The sequence below is a fragment of the Carcharodon carcharias genome, chromosome 12 (genome assembly GCF_017639515.1).
Source record: "Carcharodon carcharias isolate sCarCar2 chromosome 12, sCarCar2.pri, whole genome shotgun sequence".
In the NCBI taxonomy this organism is placed as follows: Eukaryota; Metazoa; Chordata; class Chondrichthyes; order Lamniformes; family Lamnidae; genus Carcharodon; species Carcharodon carcharias.
The window spans coordinates 46,553,423-46,568,639 of record NC_054478.1 but is presented as its reverse complement, the minus strand read 5'-3'; positions in this window follow the sequence as shown (position 1 = coordinate 46,568,639).

Here is a 15,217-nt window from a genome sequence, read left to right as displayed (position 1 = left end):
GGAATGCCAAATGCGGAAGTGCACAAAGGAGCATTCTGATCTCCCTGAGACTAAGTGCTGCCTCAGGAAGATCGGTTCCCAAAGTAAATAAGTTATTCTGTTAAAAATTTTGTTTACCATCCATGTCCCCTCATGTGACAATGTCACATGAGTTGGGACATGGACATAACTTTAAATAAAAGTGAATCTTAATTTTTTAATTCAGTCGTGAAACCTCATCCTGTCCGTGGATGAGGTTTTAACGCTTTTTCAGGAGGCCGCCAGCACTCCCAACCTGACCGACAACCTTGAAGTTGGACGGGCAGGTCCACTAATCGGTTTAATTGTTTTTTGAATGGCCTCAATTGGCCATTGACAGGTTGGCGGGTGCACAGCTGACTCGGCTGCACCCCCGCCGACCTGAAAATGCAAATGACGCGGGATGACGTCGGGAGTTCCGCCCGATGTTATTCTATGTTAATTTATGTGTTGGCGAGCTGGCCCCGCCGCTGCTCACTAATGGGAAAATTCTTCCCGTGGTCCTCATCCTGTCCATGGGACCACCCACCACCCACACATGCCAGGCATACTTACCATCTGAAGACTCTGAAGAAGAGTCATATTGACTGGAAATGTTAAATGTTTTTCTCTCCACAGATGCTGTTTGACCTGCTGCCTTTTTCCAGCATTTTCTGTTTTTGTTTCAGATTTTCAGTATCTGCAGTATTTTGTTTTTATACTTACCATCTGGCCTGACAGGCATGCTGCTTACACTCTCTTCATCTGTATTCATGCAGGACAAGCTGGGACACAACAAAAGGGAGAGGTCGAAGACTGGTGGTGTAACACCTGGAATCAAGGTCCTCACAGACTTTGAAAATAGTCATCCAGCTGGCTAACAAAGATCTGGACCATTCCTTTGCTGAGGGTGAGGTTGGCAGTGCTCAACCAAGTGAGGATCCAGCAATGCAACATCCATCACACAACCATACAGTGGGTGATGTGTCCTGTTTCACAGGCCACTGCCATGCACTAATCTCTCTTTGCTTTTGCTGGCACACCTGGGAAACAGTCGAGGGGGCACACGGCCCAAGACTTTGACTCAAGCCTGAAGGTACCTCAGAAGAGGTGAAACCCTTGTTGAAGACCTGTCACAGCGCTCACCCACACCCTCCACTGGTGCAGAGATACACATCTTGATGCAACCAAGCTTTAAAGTAGCCTCGGGATCACAATCTGATGAGCACATCGCGCTGTTTGATCCACAGCAGGTGGCGGCGGGGACTTCCCAGGTTTCCAGCCCTCAGAGGACTGCTGGAGACCAGAAATCTGCTCAGCCCGAGTCAGATGACGAGCCTCTGGACTCAATCATACCTCAGTTGCTGGAGCTGCAAATGCAAGCTCGGGAACATCAGAAAGGGATGTCTGCTGCACACCTCAGATTACAAGGCACGATGGAGGAGTCCATCTGCCTTCAGGCTAAGGTGATAGTGCTGGTATGCCAATGCGTTGAGGTTAATACTGGCAGGATGGCGGCCGCCATGGAGACCTTGGTCCAGGTCACCGGTCCTGTGCTACTGTGCAGGCTGAAATCCATCGTTGATACCATAGTTGGCCTCCAACAATGTCAACACGAGAAGGATGCAGGGCAGCTAGATCTCACTCCAGCTTCCCCTTCTCTTCAAGGAGTCAGCCAGGAGCCCTTGGGCACCCATTAGCAGGAGGATTAGCAGGTGCATACCCTGGGGCCTTCCACCCAGGTGACTCTGGAAGTGTCCAGCCCATCCGAATCCCATCTTCCTGTGACCCCAGCAAATCCAGTTCCACAGGCCAAGGAGGGTACCACTGCCACACAGTTGAATGCTGAAAGCAGGTCGGGGCCCTCCAGAGGACGCCCGTCAAGATCATCACAGACAGGGTGTAGCAGCCGACAGGCTGCCTCCACCTCCGCTATGGATGTTGGGGGAACACCACGTTGTAGCGCCAGGGTTAGGAAGGTAAAGAAAATATAGTTGCACAGCCTTGGCATGCGTGTTAATCACTTGTACATAATGTTCACTTTGTTAATAAACTCCCAAGAATGTCTCCTTGCCTATGGCTCCTTGTTCTGATAAGCGGTGTTCATGTTGCTCAGATATGACACCTTGGTTCCTGCACGAGATAAAATCAGGCGTCTCATTCCAGGACCTCTTCCTTGTGCTTTGTGCCACTTTCCCAGAACACTGATGGTGTGCTTTCACAGTCACTGGTCACATCAGTCATGCCTGCCCCTCGATGGGGCTTATCATTGCTGTCAGAATGCCCTGGGCCGGCATCACAAAGTTCCGTCATTCTCTGTGTGTACCTTTGAGGTGCGGTTGACCCCCATCTGATTAGCATCTGTGTCTGGTGACAGTGAGGTCCTGAAGGGTTCAGCTCACGAAGGATGACATAGGATCAGGAGAAGTTAAAGTTCCCCTGTTGTCTCTCCACGATATGACTCTGTTCACAGAGCACAGGCAAAGTGCCATCAGCCAGACAGGAGTAAGACATTCACATAAGCTATGTGAGTATCTATGGAGTGTCCCCACTGCATGTTGTCATCATGGCATGTAGGGACTATGGGCATCCACTGCATATCCACGACAGGAGGCTTATCACAGAGGGTATGTGTGCTGCCATCAGCCAGATCGAAGTCGAATGATCACAGAAGCAACATGAGGATCTATGGTGTCTCCTCACTGCATACTATCATCACCCTCCATGAATCTAGCAGCTACGAGGGCCTCCTGTGTGCACATTCCTGCAGAGTGATGGCCTCATCACCGTCATCCTCACCTTCAAGGACCTCCTCACTCTCATCACCATCAACACTCTCCTCATCGGAGGAGATATGCAGCTCCTCCATCTCCTCAGCCAGCTCCTCTTCCCATTGCAGTGCCAGGTTGTGAAGAGCGCAGAAGGTGATGACAATGCGTCACATACTCTGTGGATTATATTGCAGGGCCCCACCTGACCGGTCCAGGCACCACAATCTCATTTTCAACATTCCAATGGTTTCCTCTGCCAAGGTGCAAGTTGCAGCATGAGCCTCATTGTACCTTTGCTCTGCTGCCGTCTGAGGCCACTGCATGGGTTTCATCAGCCACGTCCTCTGCGGATAGCCCTTCTCTCCAAGGACCCAACCTGCAACCTCTCTTGGCCCTGGAAGACATTAGGGACCTGAGACCTACTGAGAATGTAGAAGTTGTGGACACTCCCTGGGAACCATGTGCAGACCTGCAGGATATGTTTGTGCTGGTCACACACCAGCTGAACATTCAGTGAGTGGAAGCCTTTGCGGTGGATGTAGTTGACCGTTTGTTGCCACAGAGATCTGAGCACCACGTGAGTGTAGTCAATGGCACCCTGCCACCTGTGGGAAACCTGAGATCTGGGCAAATCCCAGTGTCCTTGCTTCCTGGCTTTCCTGTTCCTGGGCAAAATGCAAAAAGTTGTATGCTTTCGCGAAGATGGTATCTGCGGCCGGCCTCTTGCATGCATTTGGGCATGGAGGCTTGTGATATCCCAAAGAGGTCACCTGTGGAGCCATGAAAGGAGCCACTAGCCATGCAAAATTGAGCACCACGGTCACCTTCACGGCCAATGGATGCCCTCCATGTCCCCATGGTGCCAATTCCTGCAGTTGCTGGCAGATGTGACCAACCAGTTCCCTGGACATGTGCAGTCTTTGGCAACACTGGTTCTCAGTCATCTGCAGGAATAACAAGTGCCATCTGTAGACCTTGGGACTCGTCAGGCGCCAACCAGTGACGGCTTGCTGTCGCTCTTCAGCAACAAGCGCGGGAGTCTCAACCGCCCCTCTTTCTGAGAGTGCTGCTCCTCCTTCTGGCCAGCCTGGCACCTCCATCACCCTCTTCTCCTTCATCTCTGCTCTCTGTATGCCATGAGGCATACAGCTAGTTCACTCGGCTCCATGCTCCTGATGTACTCCTCCTGCGGGATGAAAGAGAGATGTGTGGGTTAGCTTGGCTGTAGTAAGAACCTTTCTTGTTTGAAGGCACCTTAACACATCCCAGAGGGTGCTGGCCACCGCTTGGCACCTCAACCTTGAGGTCCAACAGGAGACCCTCGCTAGCGCTATTCAACATTACTGTGCACTCACCTCCGAATTCTCCACAAAGTGCAGCTCGCCAGGTGCACGACTTACAAATGCTGTTGTGAAACACGTTGGTGTGCAATTATGCCAATGTGCCTGGATGATCAAACGTGTGGTTATGATTCAGGTGAGCTGGGCTTGTAATGATATGCAGATGTATTAAAATAAAGTTCCCGACATGCGGCGATGCGAAATGCAGCCCCCCATGGATGGGCAGACCAGACGATGCAAATTGATTTCACGACGTCATGAAGCCAACATTGTTCGCTCACACCCAACTTTGCGCCTGATGCCACCGGGCACGGAAATTTAGCTTTTGCAGTTATTAGTCAACTGAAATTGACAGTAACTTTTGGAGCACATGCAAGCATAGAATAACGTGGAAATCTGGAGGCTCTTGTCAGTGATTTTACCCTGTTGAGGACCCCATTGGTGCAATCCCTAAGTGATCAATGAAGTGACAACAACACCCACTCCTCCACTATTAGTGTCCCTGTAAAAACCCTTGAAAAGGTTCCACCATGTTGAATGAGATATAACTGGGTTTCTAATGATATACTCAGTTCATAATTACTGCTAAACACCCTCAGAGGCCCCAAGAGCTCATATTTTATTTGTGAAATGTCAAATTTGTCCATTATGAAATTAATTACACATATTTTAAATTTTTTAAAGTTTGTTTATATATTAGCTTCCAACTTAATCCAACCAATTATTTACTTCACTCTCTGAAAATTTATATTTAAAGCGAACAATTAAATTGCTTTTAACTTCCTGGTTTGTGGTCTGTGGGAATGTTTGAAAAGGATTGGCTTTTTATCTGATGGCTGACATCACTGCTGTTGCATATCTATGGATCCCCTCGAATTGCGCCAGATTTTAAACCGCGGTCAGGAAAGGGGAAACCCAAACCACAGAGTCGCTGAACATTTGTGTGCAGTTTTCCACAAGGTCAGGTGCAAGCACAAAATCCGATATCAATTTTCACTGCCTCCTCCAGTTGTTAATGGGACAATACTGTCTCAAAATGAGGTCACTAGCCTTACTGGCCTGTTAACATCAGCAGTGTAGCTAGCTCCAGTTTGAAGGAGGCCCATTGACTGGTGTCCAGTTTGCGTGCCTTCTTCAGCTGATAGGCCCCACCACAATTCTCTATTGACTTTTATGCTTGTAAAATACTTCACTATTCTTTCTGATGATGATTTCTTATCCCACTTATATACTTTTTCTTTATTTTTATTTTGTCATCCTCTTCTCAAAAGAAAATAAGAATTTTGTGGGGCTATGGGGAAAGAGCAGCATAGTGGGAATAATTGAACAGCTGTTTCAAAAAGCTGACACAGGTAGGATAAACTGGATGGTCTCTTTCTGTATTTTGTGATTCTATGATCCCTTTTTTTCATTATTATTCATATGGTCCTTATGGATCTCTTTACAATTCTAATAGTTTAATCTTTTAGTGGTATCTCCTTATTCTATACTGTTGCAATCTACACTCCTTTTGCTATTTCTTTCTTCCACCTCAAAACATATGTACATTTTCACCTATGCTTTAGGTACAGTTGAACCCAATGATGCTTTCTAGAATTTTTTTTAAGCAATTGTTAGGACCTGTGTAGAGACTGATGACTTTTAAAAGGGATATGAATTTCCCAGTCACTAAAGGAAAGAATCATTGGACAAGATTTCAATTTTTATGACTTCTACTGCAACAAACAAACTAAAATCAACATACAATAGACATTATTTAACATGCAAATAATACACTAAACTAAAGAAATGGTACCTCCCCATTAACTAACTAACACAACCAAAATATTTTATGAAATATTTGTACATTGCACTATGCTCCCAGCAGATATGTAACCATGGAGATTAAATCCCACAATCCTCCAGGCATTTCAGTAGGCTCCTTTCTCTCTGCCACACCAGGGTGTGTCTTCCACTGTCCTTTGAAAGTCGTGCTACTCAGTCTTCTGTGTAGCCCCCAAACAGTCTTTATGCAGCAAGGATTTCCTCAGTCACTGTCTGGTCTTTAAGTCTCCACAAATACATTTCTTCAAACAGAGAACCAGTTCTCACCAGCATTCTGCTTGGTGGCTACAACAAAAACAGTCTCTTCCTTTTTATTTCACAGCAGTAGCTTTTGCAGTCTCCTTCTCTGGGGGCCTTCATGATCTGAAATTGTTTAAATCTCCAGCCCTTTAAACATGAAAAAGCAGGCTGAAGCTGTCAGAGTGAAAAGAAGCACTGGCTGCTGGACTGTTTTGATTGACACACCATCTGGTTTAGCTTAGAAAAAACATTACCATCTGTTCTTGCAGTTTCAATAGACTTCATGGTTGACATTTCCCCAAGGGCTGTTATTATAGTTGAGCTTATTATGAATGCTTGGCTCAGTTTCAAAATCTCAAAAAAGCATTTAACTCAGCAATCTGGGTAATCTGGAGTGAATCTCCAGTCCAATTTTCCTCCTTCCCTGGGCAGGAAGGGCTTGTAATTGCAATGTATTCTGTGTAGCTCTTATCAAAGGTAGCCTAGTTTAAAAAAAGAGCTTGCACTAAAGTCGTGCAATGAGTTACCCAGAAAATGTAGGTGCAGAATGTTATGAACCACTATGGCCTGAATTTTTTGGATGGCAGGGTGTCCCTTCCCGCCAGTCAAAGAATCAGCAGGGTACACATCCGCAGCCATTTCATGCTTGAATGAGCATCAGTTAGCAGCAGACTGGACTTCTGCCCCTCACTCAGGAGAAAGTCCCACCTTAGAGAGCTGTGGCCTGCAGCTCTCCAGTCTCCGAGGTGACAAGAGCTGTAGTGGACTGAAGAGTAAGTGCCTGAGCCTAAGTCATGGGACCAGAGACCAGGTAAGTTTAAGAAGTCCCAGGGTGGGAAGGGTAGGGAAGGCCTAGGGGAGGGGGGGTTGTACAAAGGCAGCGATCGGGATGCTGGAGGTGAGGCTGTGGGTGGAGGGGAGGGAATTTCAGCAGCCACTGGACCTTAAGGGGAGCGGGTGGGGGGAGGTGGCTTCTGATGGAGGGGCCCCCCCCACCTTCCTGCCCAAGATCTAAGCTAGTTCTTTTTAGGGCTTTTCCCATGCCAGATAGATCCTTCTGCCAGCCTAAAAATTGAGCTGTGAGGGGGTGGGCAGGAACCTGCAGGGAGTCCCGTTTCTTCAATTTCATGCTCCCACCTAAAATCCCACCAGCAGGGAAGGCCGAAATTCAGGCCTATATGTCCATGTGGGGTTCTGCTGGTGTTTCTATTGGTTTGAAAGAAAAACAGAAAATGCTGGAAAAACTCAGGAGGTCTGATAGCGTGTATGGAGAGAAAAGCAAATTAACATTTTGAGTCCATATGACTCTTCTTCAGAACTACAGAGAAGCAGAAATGTGATGTTTTTTCCGCTGCTCAAGGTGGGTAGAGCAGATGAAGCTGGATAGAAGACCAGTGATTGGTGGGGGCAAAGGAAAGATTGACAAAGGTGTCATGAACAAAAGGACAAAGGGAGTGTTAATGGTAGCGGTAAGGGCTGAAAAGGTGCTGATAGTGGCAAATGTAAGAAATCAGAATGTGATAGCAGCAGAACAGGGGTAAACGCTCTGGAAAGAACAACATGAACAAGTAACAGATGGCCCTTGTGGGGGTGGGGTAGGGGGACAGGGCGGTGCTGGGGAAATAGGATTGAAATTAGGATATAAAGGGGGAATAAAAAAGGGATAAAACAATGAATAAATGAATAAAAATGATCAAAGCTGCCCTTGTCCCCAGTTTCATCTTTTTCTTTGTCTCACCCGACGCCTGAACAAGAAACTTTTTCTCTTCTTTTCAGACGCTAAGGAACGCAAGCTCCAACAACTCATTGGTACCAACGCCCATCCAGGATCCTCCACCCCTTCCCATCCCTCTGACCCCATCCCATCTTCCAATCCCAGCCCTTGCTGTGTATTCACCATACCCCCTGGCCTTCCCCTCTCTGATGCTGAACATTCTATACTCAGCAATGGATTCAGTTTCATACCCTTACACCTCACCTCAATGATTTTCAGGCTCGACATGATGCTGAGCTCTTCTTCTGCCTCTTTCGTCTCCGTGCTCAGTTCTTTGGGCAGGAGTCTTCCCCCCGTTCAACAGATCCTCTCACCCAACTCCAGCATTCTCCCTCCACCTGGACCCCTCCCTCTGGCCTCTTACTGCTCTTGATCTTTTCATTGAGAACTTCGATGTGACAGAGGTGGTCTCAATTTCTGTGCTCCTCTCAGCCTCTCTAACCTGACTCCTCCTGAACTTGCTGCACTGCGTTCCCTTAGGTCAAGCCCTGACTTTGTTATTAAACCTGCTGAGAAGGGTGGTACCTTTGTTGCCTGGCATACTGACCTCTACCTCACAGAAACTGAATGCTAACTCTCAGACACTTCTTCCTACCTTCCCCTGGACCATGACCCCATCACTGAACATTAAGCCATTGTTTACAGGACTGTCACTGACCTCATCTCTTCTAGAGATCTTCCCTCCACAGCTTCCAGCCTCATAGTCTCCCAACCCTAAACAGCCCGCATCTACCTCCTTCCCAAAATCCACAAACAGGACTGTCCCAGTAGACCGATCATGTCAGCCTGTTCCTGCCCCAAGGAACTAATTTCTTCCTATCTTGACTCTGTTCTCTCTCCCCTTGTCCAGTCTCTTCCCACCTACATCCATGACTCCTCTGATGCCCTATGTCATATCAACTCTTTCCAGTAACCTGGCCCTAACCGTCTCCTCTTCACCATGGACGTCTAATCCCTCTAAACCTCCATCCACCACCAGGATCGTCTGAGGGCTCTCCGCTTCTTCCTTGAACAGAGGCCTGAACAATCCCCTTCCACCACCTCTCTCCTCCATGTGGCTGAACTTGTTCTTTCACTGAACAATTTCTCCTTCAACTTGTCTCATTTCCTCCAAATAAAAGGTGTGACTATGAGTACCTGCATGGGCCCCAGTTATGCCTGTCTCTTTATGGGTATGTGGAACTACTCAGGGCCCCTCCAAAAACTCTTTTTTTTGGTACACCAGTGACTGTTTCGGTATTGCTTCAGGTTCTCTTCTGGACCTGGCAAAATTTATCAATTTTGCTTCCAATTTCCACCCCTCCATCATTTTCACATGGTCCATCTTCGACACTTCCCTCCCTTTCCTTGACCTCTCTGTCTCCATTTCTGGTTATAGACTGTCCACCAATATTCATTACAAGCTCACTGACTTCCACAGCTACCTCAACTACAGCTCCTCACACCCTGCTTCCTATATGGACTCCATTCCATTCTGTCAGTTCCTTTGCCTCCATCACATCTGTTCCGATGATGCCACTTTCCAAATTGGCACTTCTGACATGACTTCTTTCTGCCTTAACCAAAGTTTCCCACTCACTATGGTTGACAGGGCCCTCAGCCGTGTCCAACCCATCTCCAGAACCTATGCCCTCATACCTTCTTCTCCCTCCCAGAACCATGATAGGGTCCCCCCTTGTCCTCACTTTTCACCCCACCAGCCTCCGCATTCAAAGAGTCATCCTCCCCCATTTCTGCCAACTCCAGCATGATGCCACCACAAAACACACCTTCCCTTCACCCCCCCGTCAGAATTCCATAGGGACCGTTCCCTCTGAGACACCCTGACCCACTCCTCCATCAGCCCCAACACCTCATCCCCTTCCCTGGCACCTTCCCATGCAATCACAGAAGGTGCAACACCTTCGCCTTTACCTCCTCCGTCCTCACCGTCCAGGAGCCCAAACATTCCTTTTAGATGAGGCATTGCTTCACTTGCACCTCCTTCAATTAGGTCTACTGCATTTGCTGCTCCCAATGCGCTCTCTGCAGACTGGGTGACCGCTTTGGGGAACATCTTTGGTCTGCCTGCAAGCATGACCCAGGCCTTCCTGTTGCTTGATTAGCCCCTGGGCAGCCAGGTGTCACAGATGCATCTGTTCATGACAGTATTGGGCAGAGTGACCACCACACAGTCATTGTGGAAGCGAAGTCCTGCCTTCACATTGAGGATACCCTCCATCGTGTTGTGTGGCTCTGCCACCGTGCTAAATGGGATAGATTTCAAACAGATTTAGCACACAAGACAGGGCATCCATGAGGCCCTGTGGGTCATCGGCAGCAGCAGAACTGTACTCGAACACAATCAGGGCCCGGCATATCCCCCACTCTACCATTACCATCGAGCCAGAGGATCAACCCTGGTTCAATGAAGAGTGCAGAAGGGTATGCCAGGAGCAGCACCAGGCATACCTAAAAATGAGGTGTTATCGTGGTGAAGCTATAACACAGGACTACTTGTGTGCCAAACAGCAGAGCAGCAAGTGATAACTAAGCCATCCCACAACCAAAGGATTAGATCTAAGCTCTGTAGTCCTGCCACATCCAGTCATGAATGGTGGTGGACAATTAAACAACTCAATGGAGGAGGAGGCTCCACAAATATGCCCGTCCTCAGTGATGGAGGGGCCCAGCATAGCAGTGCAAAAGATAAGGCTGAAGCATTCGCAACAATCTTCAGCCAGAGGTGCCAAGTGGATGATCCTTCTCGGCCTCCTCTGGCAGTCCCTAGCATCAAAGATGCCAGTCTTCAGCCAGTCTGATTCATCCCACGTGATATCAAAAAGTGGCTGAAAGCACTGGATAGTGTAAAGGCGATGGACCCTGACAATATTCCAGCAATAGTGCTGAAGGCTTGTGCTCCAGAACTTGCTGCGCCCCTAGCCAAGCTGTTCCAGTACAGCTACAACACTACTCTCCATCATCAGTAAAGTAATGGAAGGTATCATCGACAGTGCTATCAAGTGGCACTTGCTTAGCAATAACCTGCTCACTGATGCCCAGTTTGGGCTCTGCTAGGGCCACTCAGCTCCTGACCTCATTACAGCCTTGGTTCAAACATGGTCAAAAGAGCTGAACTCCCAAGGTGATGTGAGAGTGACTGCCCATGACATCAAGGCAGCATTTGACCGAGTGTGGCATCAAGGAGCCCTAGCGAAACTGGAGTCAATGGAAATTGGGGAAAAACTCTCCGCTGGTTGGAGTCATACCTAGCACAAAGAAAGTTGGCTGTGGTTGTTGGAGGTCAGTCATCTCAGCTCCAGGACATCATTGCAAGAGTTCCTCAGGGTAGTGTCCTAAGCCCAACCATCTTCAGCTGCTTCATCAATAACCTTCCTTCCATCATAAGGTCAGAAGTGGGGATGTTTGCTGATGATTGCACAATGTTCAGCATCATTCACGACTCCTCAGATACTGAAGCAGTCCATGTCCAAATGCAGCAAGAACTGGACAATATCTAAGCCTGGACTGACAGTTGGCAAATAACATTCGCACCACACAAGTGCCAGGCAATGACCATCTCCTACAAGAGAGAATCCAACCATCGCCCCTTGATGCTCAATGGCATTACCATCACTGAATACCCCACTATCAACATCCTAGGGGTTACTATTGACCAGAAACTGAACTGGACTAGCCATATAAATACTGTGGCTACAATAGCAGGTCAGAGGCTAGGAATTGTCTGACGAGTAACTCACCTCCTGAATCCCCAGAACCTGTCCACTATCTACAAGGCACAAGTCAGGAGTGTGATGGAATACTCCCCACTTGCCTGGATGAGTGCAGCTCCTACAACACTGAAGAAGCTGGGCACCATCCAGGACAAAGAAGTCTGCTTGGCTGGCACCACATCCACAAACATTCACTCCCTCCACCACCGATGCATAGCTCCACCACTGACGCACAGTAGCAGCAGTGTTTACCATCTACAAGATGCACTGCAGGAATTCACCAAGGCTTCTTAGACAATGTCTTCCAAACCCACGACCACTACCATCTAGAAGGACAAGAGCAGCAGATAGATGGGAACACCACCACCTGGAAGTTCCCCTCCAAATCACTCATCACCCTGACTTGGAAATACATCGCCATTCCTTCACTCTCGCTGGATCAAAATCCTGGAACTCCCTTCCTAACAGCACTGTGAGTGTACCTACACCACATGGACTGCAGTGGTTCAAGAAGGCAGCTCACCACCACCTTCTCAAGGGCAACTAGGGATGGGCAATAAATGCTGGCCCAGCCAGTGAAGGCCACATTCCTTGAATGAATAAAAACAACAATCTGCCATGTGCCTTGTGGATGATTGGAAAGCTTTGGAAAGTCAGGAGGTAAGTCATCTGCCACAAAATTCGCAACCTCTGACATGCTTTTGTAGTTACAATGTGCATAGGGCTGCTTCAGTGACTTTTTTTTATATTCATTCATGGGAATTGGGTAGCACTGGCCTATCCTTAATTGCCTTTCTGGTCAATGATGATCCCCAGGATGTTGATGGTGGGAAATTCAGTGATGTGAATGCTGATGAATGTCCAAGGAAGTGGTTAGACACTATCTTGCTGCCTCTACCCTTCTGGTCCATGGCTACCTTCCAACATGGCTACTGTCTGCCTTTGCCACTGGCACCAGGCAGGTAGCTCCAGCCTTCTAGAGATCCTCAGCACCTCTTATTGGAGGCTGAGCTCATCTCCTGCCCCATTAGGCCATTTGAATTTAAAAATAGCATTGGAGCTCAGGTGCAGGGTCGGGACCTGGAATTCACCGAGTTTCCCAACCCCAGAGTCCAGAGTGTGGGGATAATAGGCAGATACTCTAATTGGCAATATTTGACCAGTGGCATCCCACAAGCATCTGCATTGCAGCCTCAACTGTTTACTGTATTCGTTAATGACTTACATGATGGAATCAAAAGCTACATTTCTAAATTTGCCGGTGATGCAAAGATGTGGCAAGCTGTGTAATTGGAAGCATGAAATGACAGAGTTATTGATAGATTAAATGAATGGACAACACTATGGCAAATGATTTTCAGTGTAGGTAAATGGGAGGTCATTCACTTTGGACCTAAACAGGAAATTTTCAAAATGGTGAAAGGCTAGACAAAGTGGAGGCCCTAAGAAACCTGGGCCTCCAGGTACATCGATCATTAAAATGTCAAGAATGGTCAGAAAATAATCAAAACGGCAAATGGAATGTGGGCCTTTATATACAGAGCAATAGAATACAAGGGGGCTAGAAGTCATGCTTCAGCTGTACAAAAGCCTGGTTAGACCTGGATTACTGTAAGCAGCTCTGGGCACCACAGCTTAGGAAGGATCTATTTGTCTTGGAGTGAATGCAGCGTAGATTTACACGAATAATACCTGAACACCAAGGATTAAGCTATGGGGAGAGATTAAGAAAACTAGTGTTGCATTTCTTGGAGCTTAGAGGATAAGAGTTGATTTGAATGTGGTTTTCAAGATATTAAGGGGAACAGATGGGGTAGATTTGGAGAAACTTTTTGCTGGTTGGTGACTTTAGGACTAGGGAGCATAAGGGAATTAATTTTAGAGAGTCGGGGTCGGGGGGGGTGGTGCGGCTGGCAAAGGAGGTATCCCCTTCCTTCCTGCTTTTTCACTTAGTTGGTAAAAAAGCTGCCTGTCCACTCTCATCCACATTCCACCACCAACCATAACCTTTCAAAGCTCCTTAATTGGGCAGTTAAGGGCCTCAATAGGCCCAAGGGCAGGTGGGCTTGCAGGAGTCTTACGCACCCACAGTATTATGGGGAATGGGTCAGGGGTGGGCTAGCCACCCAACATATTCTTCCAACTGCCAAAAACATGCCCAGTGGGTGGGATGGGTTGGGAGGTGAGCATTAAATTCAGCACAGTTTAAAAATTATAGTCCAATCTTTCAGAAGCAAAATTGGGAAATCTTCCTGCAAAGGGTGGTAAAAGTTTGGAACTCTCTTCCACAAAGGGCAGTTGATGCTAGGTCAATTGTTAATTTAAAACAGTCATTGATAGATTTTTGTTAACTTTAAGTATTAAGGTATATGGCATAGAGGCAGGTATATGAAATGGTGTTGCAGATCAGCCATGATCTTATTGAATGGCGGAACAAACTGACACAGCTATTCCTGTTCCTCATGTTCATATTTTCCTATTTTTTTATATATGTAAGAATGGTTATTGTTGATTGATTATATGTATAATATATATTATGTCATGTATATATGAATACTATGATAGAAATAATCCATTCAATGCCAACTAAAGAAGGTATAATCCTCACTTTTGATGAATGTTTCATGAAGTAGTAACTTTGTTCTAATAAATTTAGCTTCTGCCATAACTATATGATGGACTGCCAAAAATGATGTATTGCAGTAATCTTACAGACACTGTATTCTGATAAAAGAAAGATGAAGCGGGTAATCATTTTAAGGAATCAAAGTTGCTTTGGTAGTTTTGAATCCTTTTGTTATGAGGCACAGGTGAAACTTATTTTGTATACCCATCAATATTTTGTCATTTGAAGAATACTCAAAGGCTGATGAGGAAATGATCTTGACAAAAAATAAAAAATATCAATCAAAAATGCAAAAAATAATAACTTGCAATATTACTATAAAGCAGCAGCTGAGCAAAAATTGGAACATTGGAGTTAAGCAAATGTCTCACTTTTTTTTGTTTGTGTTTTATTGCAATTGCACAGTTGCTGAGAAGCTGTCAAAAGCAATATTTGAAATTAACATTTTATCACAATAGGTAAATGAATAAAAGCATTTATTTCATTATTAAAACATTCCCAGCCAAAGCTTCAACATTAAATCCTTGTTCTTTAGTTTTTAAACCGTAAAGGCAAAAGTCAGACAGTTCGCAGGCATCAGGGCCAGAGTTGTCTGAACTTAGTACCTGACTGAGTGGCTGGGCCATTTATAGGTCTGGAACCTGGTTTATTAATTGGTGGGCTTAGCCAAGGTTTTTACCCAGGGCTACATTACTGGAATCTGGCCTCCTGGTTCCCCAAACAATCAGGGAGCCCAGATGGGATGATGTGTCCATTTTGTCAAAGGAAGAATTTCTAATTGAATGGGCCACATAGCATTGGTTACAGGGGCTCACCTTTTTGAGGCTGCAACAAGCACAACTATGAACATGAGACCTTGGAAGGCTGCTTTCCGGGGTCTTACTCTTACCTGGAGGTCCTGCTGTGAATCTGAGGACTGTAGTGAAGCAAAC